Source organism: Myotis nattereri, assembly GCF_964212035.1.
Source record: "Myotis nattereri genome assembly, chromosome: 12".
In the NCBI taxonomy this organism is placed as follows: Eukaryota; Metazoa; Chordata; class Mammalia; order Chiroptera; family Vespertilionidae; genus Myotis; species Myotis nattereri.
Genome location: NC_138087.1, coordinates 32,531,346 through 32,545,180, shown reverse-complemented (window position 1 = coordinate 32,545,180; position 13,835 = coordinate 32,531,346).

Genomic DNA, 13,835 nt, shown 5'->3' with positions numbered 1-13,835 from the left:
ATTAAAGAAAATGAGGTTTCTGGGCGGCCACATTATAATGGACACGCAGTCAGGGAGAGAAGAGAAGGCAGTGTAAAAACTGAGGCAGATTGGCATGATGAATGCTGACAGCCACGGGAGAGGCGAGGAAGGACTCTTCCCTGGAGCCCACCCACACACTGGTTTTGGACTGGGCCTCCAGAACTTGAAGCCATACATGTCTGTTGTTTTAAGCCACCAGCTTGTGGTAACCTGTTACAGCAGTTCTGGGAAACCAATATGCACACTTGCAAGTCACCTCGTAAATGCTGGCTCCATTCCCCCATCCTGAGTGACACCATCGCAGTCCAAGTCCTCTTTTACAGAAAGGAAATAAAAGGACTGCTTGGAAGCGTGCCACCGGAGGAGGCAGGGGAGGCCACTATAAGAATATTTGTGTGCGATATTGGTATTAAACATGAGGGCTGAATTATGAAATGCACAAAGAGAACAAAGAACAGGATGATAGCAGAGGAAGGAACAAAATGAAATAGTAAAGAAATAAGTGCATGGAAGAAGGAATAGACATACCTTGCTCTACCCCTCCCCCCCCCCCCCCCCGCCCGCCCGCCGGCCCCGCCAGTGCTTAGAGTCCTTCTGTGGTGGTCACTCACTGGAAACTGAAAGGAAATAGGAGGAGACATGAAGGTGAGGAGAACCCCAGATATTTCAAACCTGCCTTCATGACATTTCAGAGCTGCTATGCCATTAATCTTCCCAGGTTGGAGAGACTGAGATAGGGGGCTGTTGTCAAGTGAAACTGTCATTAGAACGAAGGCCTATTGGCTCCTAATTTTCAATCTGCAAGATTGTTCAGTTTCTGCTTGAGATCCAACATACATCACTCATTCTCCCCTCTTTTGCTCAGCTGTCAAATGGAAAGTTAAAAGAAATATTAGGTGTAAAATATAAGAAACTGCAGTGATCACAGCAATCATAATCCCTGCTGAAACACTACATTTTTCTGAGTGCATTAGTGACTTGTCATTTCTAAAGAGCATTTATTTAGCAGTAAAGTTATTTTCTATGCATCAGTGGCCCCCATTAAAAAATAAAAATAAAAAACTCAGGCTTCCAAGTATAAGCCATTTAAAAATAGTATTATAAATAATCCTAATAGGGCACATTGGGAATGAAAATAATAACCTTTTCTTGCAGTTCAAACTAATGTATTAATTTCTGGGATAATGAAATCTACCAAATACCACGTGATTATGGACACTCCTATAAAAAAATCTCCTGAGCTCCTTGATAATTACAGACTCTCTCAGTTCCTCATTCACTCAGTCCCATCAATGGTCTAAATCAGCGGTTGCCAACCTTTTGGACCTCACAGACCACCAGTGGTCTGTGACCACTGTTTGGCGACTGCTGGTCTAAATAGCTCCAGGACAGTCGTGTAAAGTCCTGGGAAAAAGGGAATGGTCCCTTGCCACATGGCTGATAGTCATTCTGATAAAGTGACATAAAAAGATGCCACCACAGATGTTAGGGTTTCAGAACCTTGTAAGTTTGCCACCGTAGACACACTGGGAACCCAGAAAGCATCTTCTTTCTCGGACCTTCTGCCTCCACCTCAGGAAAATGAGATCACCACTGTGTTTCTAAAGATACTGGGACAGGATTAAGCACTAAGCCCGGGGACCTCAGAAGCCTTTAGCACAGATCTGGCAACTTGCCTGCCTTCGAATGGAGCAGGTGGATTTCTGCACTGGACACACCAGCCGCGGGCCAGGACTGGCTCAGTGTCTTGGCACCTACATGCCCTGAGCTTCCCTTTTCTGTAGTCTAGTGCAGAGGGAGGAGCCCGAAAACAAGGTGCTTCTGACCAGTCTTGGCAAGTAGAAAGCTGAAATGGAATCCTGGAATTGGTAAAGTAGAGAACTGTGTCAGGTCCAGCACTGTTGTGAAACAAAATCCAACGCTCTAATACTGGCCTCAAAGATGGAAGTGAATAAGCGGAAATTCGCCCAGTGCTTCAGAAACTGCCATTTAGTTATACAAGGTTCTGTTTGGGAGACATTTTCAATTAAATCAACACATTGTTGCCCATGGAATAGATTGCCTGGGCAGTAATTATCACATCCCACAACACAGCAAGGAGAGTCCTGCCAGCTCCACCTCCTGCTGACATTTCGGTGGCAAGAATGAATCACTCTGGTGCGGGACACCAGGATGGCCAAGGTTAAAGGGTTATCAAGCATGCTCTTCGTCTGCGCCAACTGCCAGTGCTTGGGGGGAGGATGGCAGAGCTGACTCCAGCTCTCCCACCAGGTGATAAGGGACAGGGAAGGGCAGGTGACCCAGGTTGTCAGAGATCAAAGTGGTCCAGGTCACCCAGCCCTGAAGTGTTATTCTTAAAAAGAAAACTTTGAAACACAAAGGAAAAAAGAGGTAAAATATATTCCCACCAGAGAACAGAGGAGTGGAGTCACCTGTTTGCCAATGACTCTCCCTTGCAGCAGTCCTCAGGCCCCTTTGAGGCCCCACAGAGGGCTTCTAGGAGTCCAGGGATCCCCTAACATTGTGAACAAAATGTTGTACTTTTGTCAGGAAAGTGTTTATAAATATACTAGAGGCCCAGTGCACAAAAATTTGTGCACTCGGGGTAGGGGGCCCCTCAGCCTGGCCTGTGCCATTTTGCAGTCTGGGACCCCTCGGGGGTGACCACTTGCTGGCTTAGGCCTGCTCCCCGGGGGATTGGCCCTAAGATGGCAATCAGACATCCCTCTGGCAGCCCGGCAGCCCTCGGGGGATGTCCACTTGCCAGCGGGGAGCAGACCTATGCTGCAGTCAGACATCCTTAATGCTGCTAAGGAGGCAGGAGAGGCTCCCACCACCACTGCTGTATTGGCAGCCATCAGCCTGGCTTGTGGCTGAGCAGAGCTCCCCCTGTGAGAGCGCACTGACCACCAGAGGGCAGCTCCTGCATTGAGCATCTGCCCCCTGGTGGTCAGTGTGTGTCATAGTGACCAGTCATTCCCAGTCTTTCTGCTGTTAGGATCCGTTTGCATATTACCCTTTTACTATATAGGATAGAGGCCTGGTGCACGGGAGCGGGCTGGCTGGTTTGCTCTGAAGGGTGTCCTGGATCAGGTTGGGGGTCCCTCCTGAGTGCCTGGCCAGCCTGGGTGAGGGGCTGATGGCTGTTTGCAGCTGGTCACACCCCCTTCAGGGTGGGGGTCCCCACTGGGGTGCCTGCCCAGCCTGGGTGAGGGGCTGAGGGCTGTTTTCAGGCTGGCGGGCGACTGAAAATCCCAGCCTCTTTTTTTTTTCCTTTTTTTTTTTTTATTCTGGGATTTATTTAACTTCTATAGCTGTCACTGGAGCTGAGAGCCAGCTCCAGCTCTGAGGCCATAGCTGGATGAAAGCAGGTATCTAGGATTTGTTTAGGTTCTATAATTGCAACATTGTTGCATCCGGAGCTCAGAGCTGGGCGGTGGCAGGAGGGGAACCTTGGCTTCCTCCATCACTGGAGCAAGCAAGCCTCATGTTCGCTTCAGCTGCGTGGCTGCTGGCCGCCATCTTTGTTGGCAGTTAATTTGCATATCCTGCTGATTAGCCAATGGGAAGCATAGCGGAGGTATGGTTAATTACCATGTTTGTCTATTATTAGATAAGATGTCCAAGAAGAGTTTAAGAAGCACTGGAGTGAGGTGTTGGGGAGATTGATGCTCTCCCTTCTCTGGGCTGCTTTTATAACACAGGCCCCAAGAGGGATAGATAGACTTCAGGAACTGAATTCCAGTTCTGTGGCTCTTTGTAAAAGGAGGTGGCCGCCTGTTAGGAGGGTTACTTTCATGTCTTGTAACTCTGCCCCTGCTGAGAACCATGGTGGGGTTCAGAACGAGTCACCCCAGGTTGGGCCTCTGTGAAATGCAGATAACTTTAGCCATAGGCTCAAGAGAAACTCTGCCCCACCCCCCACCTTAACAACCTAGAGGATTTGAATTAGAGGCCTTGCCCATAAGACATTGCCGGAGCTAACTTCTTTTACCTTTCCATAGGGCAGGGCAAACTTCTATCCATTAAAGGTCTGTTCTTATCATCCCGCAATGATCCTTTGAAGCCCCCAAGATGCATTCCCTCATTCGTAGCTCAATATACGTCTCATATACCTCAATCCCCCTTCTGTCTCTGAACCTCTCCTTCATGTGGGGTCTCTGACTCTCTCCTGTATGTGGGGTTCCCATACATACTGATATGTATGCATTAAATTTGGTTATTTTCTCTTGCTGACCAGTCAGAAGAACCTTGAAGGTAGAGGAAAGTTTGTCCTTCCCCAACACCATGCGTTAGGAAAACTGCCTGTGAAAACTCACCGCATTATAGCTTCATGACAATTCTGGGAGGGAACTGTTTATATCGTTCAGAAAAAGAACTTAAAGAACAGAGAAGTGTGGTAACATACCAAGGCCACACAGTCAGGGATGCGTAAGTCCAGAATTTGGGTCTGGGCCTGAACTAGTTCTAGTCCTGGTCCACGCTTTTTCACAGGCTCAGGTAGTGGTTTCACAGGCTCTCCCAGTCCTGCTCAAGTGGATTTCAGATTCATTCTATGGAGTCCATAGTTATATACTTAATATTTCTATATTTCTAATATATCTTGGTGATTAGAATTCGGGGGGAGGGGGAAGGAAAGGTATTCTGGTTAGTGGCAGTAGGAGTGACTGTGACTATTCTGATGTGCTCTTCTCACTGTGGCTCAGCTTCAAAGAGGGTATAACTGTGCCCATATTTTGCATAGGGGTGGGTTCCTGTGGCAGCTCAGGTGCCTGAGGCCCAGCTCTAGCTCAGTCACTATCCAGAACTATGTTTCTGGCATGTCACTTTTCCTGTAACGGGGCAGTGATCCACTTTTCAAGGCTATGGTGAGGATGGAGTGAGATCATTAAGGAAAACTCTAGCTATATCTCTGAAGATTACATTGAGAAGACGCAGAAACATGTCATACAAGGCACCTTGCAGAATATTTATGTTACTTAATTTTAAAACAGTAAGCTCCTTAAGGGCAAAATTCCCGTCTGATTTGTGTTTGTCTCTACAGTGCCTTGAACCTCATAAGAGTTCAGTAAGTCTGAACTGAGGAAACAGTCAGTGCATTCAAATCTTTTAGGAGGTCATAATGCCATTAAATATGCAACATGTGTTGATGTGTGGGGCCAAAATGTAGTATCTGTGTTGTGGAAGAATAATTAGAAAATCAAATGAATAATTGAATGATGTTTCTGTGTAACTCGTTATTGTCAGAACTTACAATTTAATTAAGGCCGTGCCTTGATCAGGAATATTAGCATGGAAATTATTTGTTGCTACTTGTGAAATTTGAAGCTTATTGCAAAGCACATAATTTAACAATTAGTCATAAGCAAAGGAGAAGTCTTTACTTAAAAAGATGTCTCCTAAACTGGTCAGTAGAATACTAGCCCTCAAAGGTGTGCAGGCAAATACTTTTGGAATATGTACACTATGCTCTTTTCATAGAGATTTAACACATTAAGACTTTAAAAGTCTTTAAAGAAAGAATCCCATTTAACTGTGTTTACACCAAAATTATCTGGCTCTAGAGTTTGCCTTCTTTTCCTCTTACCCTCCTACCCTTTAATCATGTACACTTACATCCCATTGAATAAATTTTGGGAAATGCTGATTTGGCAATAGAAGAATGAACAGAAATAATCCATGCTTTAGCTAACTGCTGTCATGTAATTAGGGACATTGATTAAAACTCCCACAGTAGAGTTCCATTATAACTGAGTATGTTATGAGGAAACAAAAATAGTTTATGTACTTGTAGTGTGCAGAAGTGAAGATGTTCTGTAACAACATGTACTTGGAGTACACCTGACACATGACATTGGACTCCTTTAACTAATATGAAAAGAGCCCCAATAAATAAATAGAGAAATGAAAAACCCATAGACCACGAATTAAAATTCAGGAGAGGAAACACAAAGATTATTTAAAAACTTTTCATAATAAAAGAATTGTAAATTACAACTATAATGAGATAACATTTTCACTTATAAGATTGTCAAAATCAAGAGCATGACAATTCATATTTTGGTAGGAATGTGGGGAAAGTGATACTTCTATTCCAAAAAAATAAATATAACTCCTATAGAAGACCATGGGCAGTAATTATAAAATTTAAAATGTATGCCCCCTGGAACAGCAGTTTCCCTTTTGGGACTTTTATACATAAGTGTGTGTATAAAAAATATTTATAAGGAGATTCACTGCAGTAATGCTCATAAAAACAAAGGACTAAAAAAACCCCTCAATGTCCACAATGTACAGCCATCCAGTGAAATCCCATGCAGGGGCAGAACAAGGTTTTATGACTAGAGTGGTACGCTGTTAAGTGACAAGATGCAGAGCGCTGGATATGTATGTATCACTTTTTGTTTAACATGTGGTTATTTATGGAAAGAAGGTCTTTGGAAGCTTGTATAGGACTCTTGCAAAAGTGTTGCCTCAGGAGTTAGGAACTGGAGGACAGGTGTGGGGGAGAGGCTTACTCATTCATTGTATACCCATTTGAACTTTTAAAACGATTTTTGATCATATATATTTATTAACTATTCAAACAAAATGCACTGGTTCAACTTACAAAGTAAAGGAAAATAAACACAGATGCACATGTAGGTGTCATTCATGGACATATATTGACTTCAAAGTCAACCAAAGGGCAACTTATTAATGGGGTTCCACTATACGTAATATGTGTAGGAGGATACTTTTAGTATAGAACAAAACCCAATATACTCTTGAGAACTTGTAAAATGAGAATGTTGGCCAGAAAAGTTTTGTACATTTGTTCCTGTGGAATGATGACCTCGGATAGGATGCTCTTTGTAGCTTGCCTTGGTCAAAAATCAGGCACATCCAATGATTGTCATCACTATTACTCTCTGCTTTAATTAGATGTTAGTAATAGATCACCTGGGAGGTCTGATAATAATGGTAAACCATATTCACTCTAAATGGAGTTGAAATTTTTTAGCAAAAGAAATACCCAAATAACCAGGCCAAAAAGTAAAGCTGTTGACGCCTCTCTTTTCCTATCGTTTATAAGGGTAAAGGAACCTTTCTCAACTGTTACATCATTTATCCATCCTGCCCCCTTGTTCAGTGGAAGTAAACAAGAACACTGTTTTTTAAAGACTTAATATTAACTGAAAATGACAGTCACTAGGCATGGAAGAGATTATTTCATTAGTTCTGGACACACGAGGGGAGAATGTTCTCCCTTTTTCTATTGAACTGTTCATTACCGACGAGAATCTAATGTAACTTCCTAGTTGTAAATTATATAATTTAAGCCAGAAATGTTTTCTTTAGGAAGTCTTCTTTGTTGCAAACAGAGACAAAGAAATTCAATAAGGAACAAACACCCAGTGGCTTCGGGGTAGGTAATCTTTCAAGACTGGCAGATTTGCTTGTGTTTGAAGACCAACCTAATGGGCATAAAGGTCAATTTGCTCAAATAGCTGTAATTAATGGAGAGCAAACAGTGATGTTGTTAGATTACAGGAAATGGCTGGGTTCTGCAAGATTTCCTTTTATTCCGTGTAATTTCACCTTTTAAGGTAAAGGACAGCAATGTATGTATAGACGTATTTGTGCAGCAATGCTTCTCTCTATAACATTGGTCCCATTTAGAGACAACCTAATCCTCATTAGAAATGAGTCCATTTAGTCTAGTCTAGGTAAATTCCAACCATATTTTGAAGAAATAATTCATCATTCAGTAGCTCTTACTGTAAGCTCCTCTCTCTGATGGGTAGTTGCATGTTTATTGTTATTTGAAGTAATTGGGTGAAACTTATACAGAGAAAGAGTAAGAACAGATCATGAGTTTATTATTTAGCGACAAACTCATTACAAACTGAAGCAAATACTAATGTAACTCATTGATAAAGCCCAATGATGTGATTTAATGAGTAATTAGTGAAAAAGTTGGATATTCTTTTTCTCTTCCATTTGAAATATGTAGACTTTGGAAAAGGCCAAATAATGTCGTTCTGTAGAAGTAGTGTTGGATTGGTGCCCAGGAGACTGGATAATTGTCTCAATTCTGCCATTTGGTAGCTGAATGACCCTGGGCAACAATTGGCATTTGGTGGCTTCCATTTATTCATGACCTAAAAGAGTTGGACTAGAAGATCTCTAAAGTTTGTTCCAGGTATAAGATTCTAATTAAAATTAGTCAGTTTTGTGTGCCAGCAAGTCACAGCAAGAAAATAGATATGCTATTAAAGACTCTCATGTGAAAGTTGTGCAGGAGCTAGTAGCATATTAACACTTACATTCTGAGTTTTTAGCGCTAAGAGTAGGAGCTAAACTGAAGGTTTAGCAAAGTGGTATTTATAACATTTGTAGTTTAAAGTGATAGGGAACACCAAAATGTACATGTTGAATGGTTCTTCAGTAAGAAGTAATTAATTTATTATTTCATTCTATATCATTCCTCTCTTACGCATTTCCTCGGAGCCTCTTAGGTCAGACTTGGAGAAGCAGAGCCTGAGGCAGGGATTCTTTCCAAGTGATTAATGGAGGGGTACTCTTGGATAAAACCTGTAGCAGGATAAGGAAAGCCGGAAAAGCAGATTTGATTTCTGAGAAACCTAGGCTAACACATATTCTAATCAATAGAACTCAAGTATATTTATATACTAAAGCCAATGCTGTGTATCCATTTCTGAATTATTCCTTTCAGGAAGTATCCACAACACTTTGATTTCCACTAGCACCCAGACTACCTCCTAGGACAGTGATGGCGAACCTTTTGAGCTCGGCGTGTCAGCATTTTGAAAAACCCTAACTAAACTCTGGTGCCGTGTCACATATAGAAATTTTTTGATATTTGCAACCATAGTAAAACAAAGACTTATATTTTTGATATTTATTTTATATATTTAAATGCCATTTAACAAAGAAAAATCAACCAAAAAAATCAGTTCGCGTGTCACCTCTGACACGTGTGTCATAGGTTTGCCATCACTGTCCTAGTAGTTACTAGGGTTAGACACAGGCATGGAAGGAATAAAGAAGCCTTATGCTTTTTCTGCTGCTAATCAGACAGTACTAAGGAAGGTGCGCTCCCTCAGGCTGCATCCATGACCCAGGTTTACTGATACATGGGAATAGACAATAACGAGGCGCTATTAATTAAGCTAAGAATAATTTGAGGTTTAAAATCAAAGCCTTGCCGGGCCGGCGTGGCTCAGTGGATAGAGCATCGGCCTGCAGACTGAAGGGTCCCGGGTTCGATTCCGGTCAAGGGCATGTGCCTTGGTTGCGGGCACATACCCAGTGGGGGGTGTGCAGGAGGCAGCTGATCAATGTTTCTCTATCATTGATGTTTCTAACTCTCTATCCCTCTCCCTTCCTCTCTGTAAAAAATCAATAAAATAGCCCTGACCTGTTTGGCTCAGTGGATAGAGCATCGGCCTGCGAACTCAAGGGTCCCAGGTTCGATTCCGGTCAAGGGCATATACCTTGGTTGTGGGCACATCCCCAGTGGGGAGTGTGCAGGAGGCAGCTGATCGATGTTTCTCTCTCATTGATGTTTCTAACTCTATCCCTCTCCCTTCCTCTCTGTAAAAAAATCAATAAAATATGTTTTAAAAAATCAATAAAATATATTAAATGAATAAATAAATAAATAAATAAAATCAAAGCCTTTACAGGATAATTCACCAGAAGTGGGCTTTTTGAGAGGCGTATCCATACCAGAAACTCAATTTGTCCATCTGGAAAATGAAGGTTATAAAAATTCAAACAGAGGAAATGTGATTCACAACCGCTAAAATGTTGTTACGCGGTTGGAGAGCTGTGTGCAGGAGGCCAGTACCTGTCATCTTGGCACCATCTGGAGGCCTGTTCTACAGTCTTCTAGCCCAGAACCATAAATCGTCAGTATGCCAAAAGTGAGCACAGATCTCAGGATTGACTCAGCTCCCGGAGCCAGTGTAGAAGACCCAAGTGTCTGTTGATTTCTATGCACTGAAAGCCATACACAACAGGGCTGGCCACTCTCTTCCTGTAGCTTTGAAGAAGCTTTGTGGCAATCACATTGCTTTGAGAACATGGAAGCAAAACGAAGGGTCAAGAAAAAAGAAACTCTAGCTAACTCTGGTGATGCCCTGCCCTGTGCCCCAAGGCTCTGAATGAATGTCCCTGCATCTGCGGTGGGGTGTCAGGTACACTGTGGACAGCTTCCCACTTTAAATGTATATTTCTCTCTGCTTCTCTACTTGAGGGCTTCCTTCATGCTTGGGAGCTCGTTCAGCCACAAGCTAGAACTACACAGACTTGCCTCGGAGTTCACGCTGCCCTGGGATTATCCTCCACAGAAACTGAGTGGGAGTCAAGGGATAATGCTCCAGGTTAGCTCAGTTTTGAGGGGTATTTTATGTGGTTTCTCAGAAGGTCCCAGTAAGATGGAAACTCAGTTTCCACATTGATGACTTGTTCATTGTTGCTCCCTTGTTTCCTTGTTGGCTTTTCTTCCCTCTGAGGTTGCCAGATGAAATACAGGTAAGCCAGTTCAATTTGAATAGCAGCTAAGCAGTAAATGAATATATGTGTGTGTGCGTGTAGAAGAGGGAGAGCTATAGATCTATCACTCTATATTTATAATAATAAAAGCGTAATATGCTAATTAGACTGAACAGCCAAATGACCTTCTGGACGTCATTCTGGACATCCTTCTGGATAAAGCTGCAGTGGCGGGGGCCGAGGCAGAGGCAGAGGCGGTTAGGGGCGATCAGGCAGGCAGGCAGGCAGGCAGGCAAGCGGTTAGGAGCCAGCAGTCCCGAATTGCAAGAGTGTGCAGGCTGGTCTGAGGGACCCCGCCCCGCGCCCCCCTCCCCCCCCCCTCGCATGAATTTTGTGCACTCTAGTATCTTTATATTTCTCTCTCTATATATATACACACACACATACAGTCTATCTATCTATCTATCTATCTATCTATCTATCTATCTATATTTCTGTCTATCTATCTATCTTTCTGTCTATCTATCTATCTATCTATCTATCTATCTATTGTGGGAGAGAGTAGCAATGATAAAATAGATGGTACAAAATGTTAAGTACAGGTGAATCTGGGTGAAGGATAATGACTGTTCTTTATATTAGTTGGACAACTTTAAGTTTGAAATTGCTTCCAAATACAGTTAAACAGAATAGTGAGAAGTCCTAATAATTTAGTCCACGCCTCATTTATAGATGAAGAAACTGATACTCAGAGGACCTGCTCAAAGGCCCATAGCCATGGTTGTCTGGCCCTTACAATATACCTTGCATTTCAAAATAAAATACTTTATATGATATGCAAACCATCACATCCACAATGCTGTTTCCTTCTATTCATGCACATAGCATAGAGTTAAGTCCATATTTCTAAAAACATTAAACTTTATTTTGTCCAAAAAATGTTAGACCTATTTGGAGCTTCCTTATGTTCTTTCTCTAAAGAAAAGCTTTCCTACTTCTGTTGTGCCCCAGTTATTTATTTTGGCTAAATTAGAATTACAATATAACCTGTTTATGTTGGGAAGAGTGGGGAGGGCAGGAATCTCAATCTGGTATTTGAAGGAGTGGGTGGGGTGGGAGTGGAAGTGGGTATGGTGAGAGCCAACTTTCCACTCTTCTTCAGGGTTTCAGTCTACACTAGAAATCCTTCCTTCCTTCCTTCCTTCCTTCCTTCCTTCCTTCCTTCCTTCCTTCCTCTCTTCCTTCTTTCCTTCCTCCCTTTTCTGTTTGCTTTTTAAAATAGTTTTGAAGGAATGGAAAATTCCTGTGGTAGCTGATAGCAAATACAGAATGGCTCATTTGCATATAGATGTTTCAGCTTGCAACTGCATTATCCCCTGAGAGAGGCCTTTTTAAAATGGGCAGGCAAACTGGCAAGGGGCTGCTGGGCTCCTAATGAAAACTAAATTGAAACTTGGAAAACATTTGCCTTGGAGGTGGCCAGCCTTTTCAGAGTATCAATTTAAATCAGAAAGATGCAGGCAGCCCCCTGCCAAATCGGCCCTCCCTCTTTAAAAGTCCTAACACAGAGGGGAGAAGGGAAATGGGGGAAAAACAAGAAATAATTAAAACCTGAGTTAACCAATGGGCTTCTTTTATGTACTTAGAGATTCTGCCAGAAGATTTCAAAACTGTGAGCAGGTGGGAGAGTGGGGAGGAGCAGAGAGGAGTGCTGGGGGCTTCATCTATTCTGGAAAGGCCCTGGAAACGGAAGGGACCTTTCCCAGGTGGTCTCTGGGTGAGCCAAGCCTTTAGAGACAACTGGTAATCCATTTATAGGCTAAAGACTTTTCAGATTGAATGTTCCCCCTGAACTTGGGCTAAGCAGATAAGGACAACTCTGGAAACAAGATAACACTGAAAGAAAAGAGATTACAGAAAGGTCAAAAGATTAGCTGGGGGATAAGTGGAAGTCAGAGGAAAACAAGGGAAAAGGTTAGAAACTGATACCAAACAAGAAAGATAAATCAAGTTAGTAAGTGAAGGAAGTGAACATAGGAGGAAAATAAGAAATGAGATCAGGGAAATTGGCCGAAAGATAGGAGAGAAATACGAAGATGATAAGAAATAAAAATGCAAGAAAACAAAAGACCTGACAATGTAAATGAAGGAACTAAAAATATCAAACTGAACACCTTGAAGACTTCCATGTTTGAATGTGATGAGAACTGGGCTATTGAAAATGTTGTGTTTCTTTCCCAGAAGAATTAGTATTTCTCTATTGTTACTACTCCTAGAAAACATTGTTTTATTTTTAACAAATTTTAGTTTATAATCTTTTTGACAACATTTGGAATTGCATACAATATCCTCATTTATTAGCTAAAGTATCACAGGATTGGGTCAAGCTTTCGATAGATGAATGTCTCAAAGAATGTCACGTGTGAGAAAGACAACACTTCTTCCCCAATATACATGCATGTACACAACACACACATGCCCGCACACATGCAGGCTCACTAATAATAGAGCATATTTGTAATGAAGTACATACTGCCCACAGAGGGGTGACAGATTAATCCTGCAGTGACACCCATTATAAACAAACATTTACTGAATGCCTGTTATATCTGAGGTTGATGCAAAAGTTGCGAACCTGACTGACAGTCTTTGTTCTCATGTGGTTTGCTGTCCAGTGTGACAATAAATAATTACATGATGAGATATTTTTATAGGAAAAGGAAAAAATAGAAGTAAGAGGAAATAAGATTTTCTATCTGTGGTATCCCAACCAGAAGGGGTAAAACCTGAAACATGGGAGACCTTTGTTTACTTACCTTAAAGACAGTATTAAGTGTAATGGGTGTCAGATTACGGGAGCTTATTCTGTGTGAAATGGGCAGAGATAGCCGTCCTCAGGGAAGATAATCAGAGTGAGATGGGAGAACTTCCTGGAAACAGGAATCTACAAGATGGAAAACTAAAAGGGATCAAGGAAGACTAGAAAGAAAGTTCATGCTAATATAAATCCTTTTTTGCTGTCCAGCTGAATTTCCAGGAAAAACATCCATTATTATTATTTTTTAATTTCTCACCTAATGAGCCACTGGGGATTGAACCTGCAATCTTGGTATGTGCCCTGACCAAGAATCGAACCCACAGCCTTTTGGTACACGGGATGCTGCTCCAACCATTTGAGCCACCCAGCCAGAACAAAAGATTCGTTATTTTACTAAGGCCTGGTGAAGCAGAGATTCTTTGAGAATTGCTGAAAATATATTGTCTGCGGTGAATTACACTTACCCAAAGCTGCATCTGTTTATGCAAAGAGG